The 7,475-nt window shown below is 35.9% G+C and overlaps 1 protein-coding gene and 1 long non-coding RNA gene across 5 annotated transcripts in view; one reads left to right on the top strand and one right to left on the bottom strand.

Annotated features, from left to right (window-relative positions):
* LOC106877962 (uncharacterized) overlaps window positions 1-7,475 on the bottom strand; it is a 433,893-nt gene that overhangs the window by 385,698 nt on the left and 40,720 nt on the right. The window lies entirely within an intron of this gene.
* The window catches only part of LOC106877969 (uncharacterized), an 8,962-nt gene continuing 4,483 nt past the window's right edge, over window positions 2,997-7,475 (top strand). For both annotated transcript variants that reach the window (XR_001410446.2, XR_008264220.1), the window contains exons 1-2: window positions 2,997-3,240; window positions 4,983-5,134. This is a non-coding gene — a long non-coding RNA (uncharacterized LOC106877969). The remainder of the gene's footprint in view (window positions 3,241-4,982; window positions 5,135-7,475) is intronic.

Below are 7,475 nucleotides of genomic sequence, written 5' to 3' on the forward strand. Positions count from 1 at the left end.
CTCAAATACAAAAAAGATTCTAGAAAATTCTGTAGATATTTTACTTAGATATATAAGAAAGGTAATCGTAAACAATTTTCCAAGGCTTAAGAAAATATATGGCTTGAGTGTCCATACGTACTTCATAAATTCTTGCCATTTTCCATGTTGAAATTTTTTTTTTTTAAAGTTATTGGCCCTCATTACTCTGTGTTGTCTTATGTAAGACAATATTGGGGATATTTCAAAGTAAAGAAATATTTTTTTTTAAATAGAACTTTTGGTTTCAGTAATATATTTCATGAAATATCAATATGTTTGCATCTATGCTTCTAACATATTAAGTTCCACCTTTCGAATTCAATGAGATATTTTCACCAGAAAATTCTAAGACATACCAATACATATTGAGTGGCAACATATATACATATAAGAATCACATTATCACGTGCACTGCATATCTAAACATCTCTCTCCCTCTCTTTCACACTCATGCACACAGAGACACGCACATAAATGTATGTATAAATACACGCATACATACATATATCTATCTGGGTAAGCACATATCTATGTACGTATACGTATATGTGTATGTGTGTTTCTGTGCGCTTGTATATGTGTGTATGTGAGTGAATGTGTGTGTGTGTATATAAATATATATGTATGCATATATATAATATATACAGGGTGTCCACAAGGTCTGGGTACATGAAGTAAATAAAATCATTACATAAACAATTAAATATAAGAAATAATTTCATAAAGTATGTGCTAATTCCCATGTACCCAGACTTTGTGGACACCCTGTATATATGTATATGTATATACATGTATTCATGTATATACTTATGTATATATATAATGTGTGTGTTCGTGTATACATAAACCACATACTAACTTCTAGCGATATTTAAATACCAGTAAATTGCTATGGTCGGTTTGTTCGATTTAAATCCCACCCGCTTCCAATGCCCAGATTTATGACTAGATTAGTACATCATTATTCATTCTTCCAAAGAGCATTAGATTGGCAGGATCGGTAACCCGTCGGACAAAAGTCATTGTGGTATCTAGTTTAAAACTTGTCACGTTCTGCATTCAAATCTCTCTGAAGATATTTTTGTCTTGATATACTTCCGCAGTCGAGAAAAAAAAGTACAAATCCCGTATCCGGGTTCATATACTCAACTATTCCCTCCTCATATTTCTGTCCTTGTGCTGATGTAAGAAATTGTTTTAATATTTTTTCTAGGACGCTACTGAAATCAGTAGCACGCCGACCAATTTACCCCTTAGTATTTTATTTTCTTCCTTTAGGTTCCGAGTTAAAATCTCAACGGGTTCGTCTTTCCATTTTATGTCTACAGAATTGACAAAATAAATTACTTGCAAAATAATCAGGTTGATATAATTATCTATATTCTTATCTTCAACGCCTGACCTTCGATGGAGTTTATAAATCGTTGTTTGATTTTTTGCAGTGTTTACTTATGAGTACCTATATTTACAATTAAAACTCTCTGGGTCTTCTGTGCCTTTTTATCCTGCCCAGGTAGATAATGTAAACGTTTGTTTCGTAGTTTGTTCATATTGATTACATCTTGTTTGAATGTAAGTAGATGTTCGATAATATTATTATTCAATAATAATAATATTATTATTATTTAACTACATAACTTCGTAGGCAACGGACTGGCAAAAGCAGTAGCTGTCCGGAATAAGTCTCTTGAGATAGAGAGTTACGTCCCTTTAAATTCCTCAGTTCGAATCTTGTGCGAGTTAATTTTGACATTCATCCTCCTGTGTCCGTTAAGTCAGCCCAATTGACCCTGCTTCTTCTCAAGAAGTTTCCAGCTTTGTGATAGCATTTTACTCTATTATATAATCTTTCTTCAACTTTTATGCTGTTTTTGTTTAATTGCAGTCTAGCTGTGACCGAAGAGAAAAACATATAATACACAAGCAATCGCTCCTATGATTGGGTGTAGCCAGCAGATCTATCATTCCCTATAAATCATTTATCCTACTTGAAAATATTATTGTATATTTCTGTATGTTTAATGTAAGAATACGTTTAACCCTTCATTCAGTGAACAATTTGTTCTGTCTGCAATGTCCAGTTTACTTCTGAGGCATATGAATGTGCCGGTAGAGATTTTTGTCCCAGACATAATTCTTGATAAATCGAAAATATTATTTGTACACGAATGACTTTCTATTACACGAAATCTGATATTCGAGATTGCTTCGTATAGTTTGCCTTGTATAGTTTACTTTCTTTAATAAACTCTCTATATGTATTGTGTATGTTAGACATATGTTTCATAGTCTTCTTAGATTTATTTGTCTTCGTCATTATTGCATTAATATTATGGTGGGGTAAAGGCGGCGAGCTGGCAGAATCGTTAGCACGTCGGGCGAAATGCTTAACAGTATTTCGTCTGTCGTTACTTTCTGAGTTCAAATTCCGCTGAGGTCGACTTCACCTTTCATCCTTTCGGGGTCGATAAATTAAGTACCAGTTATGCACTGGGGTCGATGTAATCAACTTAATCCCTTTGTTTGTCCTTGTTTGTCCCTTCTATGTTTAGCCCCTTGTAGGCAATAAAGAAATAAGAATCGTTAGCACGCCGGGCGAAATGTTTAGCTGTAATTCGTCTGCCGTTACGTTCCGAGTTTAAATTCCGCCGAGGTAGACTTTGCCTTTCATCCTTTGGAAGTCGATTAGATAAGTGCCAGTTAGGCACTGGGGTCGATGTAATCATCTTAATCCCTTTGTCTTTCCTTGTTTGTCCCCTCTATGTTTAGCTCCCTGTGGGCGTTAAAGAAATATTGTAGTGGTGTATGGCGGCGAGCTGGCAGAATCGTAAGCAAGCCGGGCAAAAAGCTTAGCAGTCTGAGTTCAAATTCAGCTGTGGTCGATTGTGCCTTTCATTTTTTCTGGGTCGATAAAATGCATATCATTTGTGCACTGTTGTGTTTGCAATCGGCTAACTTCTCTCCTTAATTGCTGGACTTGTGCCAAAATTTAAAGCCAATATGGCACTGTTCTAGTAAGTTCAGTCAAACAATGACATTAATGATTCTTTCCAGCTTTGACACAAGCATTTTGATGAGACGAGGAAGTCGACTACATCGATTCCAAACTAGTCTACCATAGCGGGATTTGAACTCAGAACGTAAAGAACCGGAAGAAATGCTGTTAGGCATCTGTCCGACACTCTTAGAAGTTGGCCAGTTCACCTCCTAAACAATACCGTAAGTAACATGAATTGCTATTAATTTTTAAAAACAAACTGATTTTGTGTTAGTGTAAAGTAAAAAGACTTCTTTCAAATGAATTTGATTGACCAAAAGATTAGCCTATGATGTAGTTTTGAACTCCAAAGCTGGCGGTGACGACAAGGTGCCATCTTTCGGAACGAAAGCTTGGCGTTTCGTCTTCTGTTACTGGCATAAATTCTGCTCAGTGACAAAATATTAAAATAAGAGTATCGACTTAACTAACCTACTTATAAATAGTTAACAGGGACTTCCACTTCATTATGAATCGGTGGAACTAAATTCCTGAAATATATTTTATGCCCTTGTTGAACCACTTGAATGTACACTGTTGTGAAGGACAAACTTTGCTGGGCTGACGTATTTTTTTGCAACTGGTAACAAGTAAATTTTTTCTGTTAAGAAGAAACAAATGTTTAAATCAATGCGGTGGATTTGGCCATTCTCCTCGTCTTGATCGATTAAGTAAATGTAAAGGAGTATAAAGTTCGATTTGATCGCCTATACTCATCCGCTCTCCAAATTTAAGATCTGGAATTGTTGCTCTGTTTCTGATAATTGCTTTAATGTTGTTATTGTTAAGTTGGCAAGCTGGCAGATTCATTAGCACGCCGGATAAAATGCTCAGTGGTATTTCGTCCGACTTCACGTTCTGAGTTGAAATTCCGCCGAGATCGACTTTGCCTTACATACTATCAGGGACGATAAACGAAGAACCACTTAAATGTTACTGGGATTCGGTGTAATGGACTAGTCCACAAAATTTCAGGCCTTGTGCCGATAATACAAAAGATTGTTATTAATTTAAGGAAGTGAGCTGGCAGAATTGTTAACTCAAAGGCATTTATTTCGGTTCTTTATGCTCTGAGTTCTAATTCCGCCGAAGTCATCTTTGCCTTTCATAATTTCGAAGTCGATAAAATAATGCGGCATTCAAGTACAGGGGTTGGAGTCGATATAATTGAGTATTCCACTTTCAAAAATTGTTAGCCTTGTACCAAACTTTGAAGCAGTCGTTGGGAGCAATTCTTCATCCGGAGTCGATAAAGTAAAGTACCAATTCAGTGAAGCACTGGGGTCGACTAACCCCAGTACTAATCGACTAACGCCCCACTCCTCATTTTTTGGCCTTGACTAAACCTGAATCAATAATGGTGAACGAAATACCAAATGTATTTAGTAGCGTCCTATCCAGAAGTCAAATTCAGTCGAGGTTGTCCTTGCCTTTTATCGATAAAATGAAGAACAAGTCAAGTACAGCAATCGATTTAATTGATCGTATCTTCTCCCAAAATTCTTGGCTCTGTGCTTGTGTTTGAAATCATGATTAATAAGGTCTCAAAGATAAGAAATAGCAAAGTATCGGACAAAATACTTTTTTTGTATTTCGTTGTTTCTTAACGTTCTGAGTTCAAATTTTTTTGGGGGCTACCATGCCTTTTATTGCCCTGGTTCACTAAAATTACTATGGAAAACAATCGATTTATTTGTCAAAAAGCTTGAAGAATATATTTAAGGATCTTGCAAAGATTGACATCTTTGTTCATGAGAGTAGTGACTGGCTGAATAAGCGGAACACCGAACATAACGTTGTGTAGTATTTGGTTAGATCCTTAACATTCTGAGCTTAAAACTTCTCCAGAGTTGACTATGATTTTCATTCTTTCGGTATTCATAAAATTATCTCTATGCTAATTAAAGCATTTTATTTTTTACAGCGCATTAATATGTTCACGACCATCTTGTTTACTGGTTTCTCTGGACTCTCCGCAGCATACTTGATGAGAAGAAGTCCTGTAAGGGAGATCCATTATGATTCTCTGACAGCGAAGCGTAACCGTTTCTGGGAGTACGAGGAGGAAAGAAAAAGGTCATTTACCATATTTGTCTGGTACATTATTAAGTAACATCAAGAAAATAAAAAAATAGAAGTTGATCACGGTCGAATACGAACTCAGAGACCAAATCATCAGAAGAAAGTTGTCTAATACTCTAACGATTTTCCTCGTCTACTTGTTCGGTTTTTACATCAATATATTCCTGAAAACACACGAGCATAAGCTATTTTTTTGTTTATCAATATTAGGGAAGTGACAACTGTGATTGCAGAGCACCCAAGAATATATCTCGCAGATCCATTTGAAATCTTGTATCGATTTAACTTTTCACTAACCATTCCAAAATCTATGGCATATCAAGTACAGGAATTAGATTAGGAAAAAGGCCTCTGAGAATCTAGTGTTATTGTGGAAGGTGATAAATGATATAATCAGTAGAATGGCCAAGTAAAATTTTTACAGAATTTAGTTTACATCTCTTTCATTCTTTCGGTATTGATAAAATTCTATGTCAGCTAATTGTGTCATGTAATCGCCCATACCTAAGTTTTTATGATTAGTATCATCGTAAAAGCAGTGGATTTGGTAGAATCGAGAATTGTTGGAGCGTCAAAAAAATACTATAATGCATTTTGTCCAACTCGTGAATAGTTCTGCCAATCTTAGTGCCGTAGCCACAACGCGATTATGCTAATTAGTTACTGCGAGCTCATCTTCGCTGCTTCTTCGTCATTAAAAGCAACATTTTTAGCCAGGCTTTTTAACAATGTTAGTTTCTTTAATAATCCTGTTTTTGAAGTGTCACCAGTACATAAATACTTTTGTTTTAAGTAAATGCTTATAGACAATAGGGTGCTACTGAGAAATTCTTCTATTTGTAAGTCCATCGCATGCTACCTAAAACTCACGATGAATCACTTGTTGACTTGCGTATCATAGTTTCTTCATGACTTATCTTCCCTGTTGATCGTCCTTCTAAAATTAGCAGCGAAAACTTCCATAAATCCTATAACATTATTTTCTTAAACAGAAGACATTGGACGTCATATATATATATATATAACTTTGATATGTTTCGACCAAAGATTGGTCCAGGTCATGTCTAACTCAATAACACCACCTGATAGAATCTTCTAAATTCATTTTGATTCAAGTTTTGTGGTGTCAGTTCTTGTTGAGTGAGTTGTATCCAGGTATAGGTGGCTAATCTGGTATCCCTTGAAGAAATTTGTCCAGATTCCGTTTAAAGATGATGGGACCTTTTTCCTCTTTGATTTGTTTTGGGACCGTGTTAAATAGGATAGGGCCTTTTGAGGAAAAGAAACTGTGTTGCAGTTTATTTATGTGTGAAATCTTGAATTGGGTAGGAGACGTATGGCACGTGGTCCTAGCCTTGGATGGATTCTGAAACTGATGTTGAGGTCGTTTGGGCAATGCTAGTAATATATTTCTCCACATTGTGCAGATGATGTATCAATCACAGCAGCACTGGAGAGGACACAGTTTCAATGCTTTAAGGTGTTCCCAATAATCGAAATCTGTCATGCACTTAATTCTTTTAGTGAATGCCTTCTGGGTTGATTCGTTTCTCGAAATGCCTGAAAGAGAGAATGTATAGCCACAGCTGCAATGCCTTTCACCGTAGATCTGCTCAATTCAACTAGGCTATAAGCAGAAACCATAAGGAATAGTTATTTCATTGGCCCTTGAGGGATGGAAGTCCAATCCCTTTGAAATCCGATAGTAAAGAAAGAAACTCAAACACATGTTTACCCAAATCTTCGCTGTTCTGCCTGTAAAATTATAATGTGGAATACATGAAATAAGATGTAATTGTTTGTACCCATTAATAAGGTTTAGCTAATAATAATTTAGATTTAAAATTTAGTTATCTATAAAATTCTATTTCCTCTTGATATCAGCCTTAACAGTAGCTTAATCAGGAATCGAGCCTCACTCGTATATAGACTTTAACTAAAGCTACTAAGCACTCTATATTCCTGAAACTATTAAGTTACCACTGTAGAACAGTGGACAGGCAGAATCTTTAGAGCACCTAAGGTGCATCTAACTATTTTGTACCAGCTCATTTGCACTTATAGTTCAAAACACGACAGAATCTACTCGAGTATCTTCATTCGTCACACGGTATAATTCACGCCTTTAAGCTGCCATACAATTTAATCAGTGTCTTAATCGCAGCACGGTTTAACACCATATCTGACCATTGTACTACTCCTTTGAGTGAGTCTTTTTGCAAGCATTCGCATCTGGTCTTCGGTTAAAGAATAAATTTCTTCTGCCCTTCATTCAACTTGCCGTGGCTGTTTTAAAGAGAGTTACATCCATTTCTCCTGCTGAAACTATATATAT

This window comes from Octopus bimaculoides, chromosome 5, assembly GCF_001194135.2.
Source record: "Octopus bimaculoides isolate UCB-OBI-ISO-001 chromosome 5, ASM119413v2, whole genome shotgun sequence".
Classification (NCBI taxonomy): Eukaryota; Metazoa; Mollusca; class Cephalopoda; order Octopoda; family Octopodidae; genus Octopus; species Octopus bimaculoides.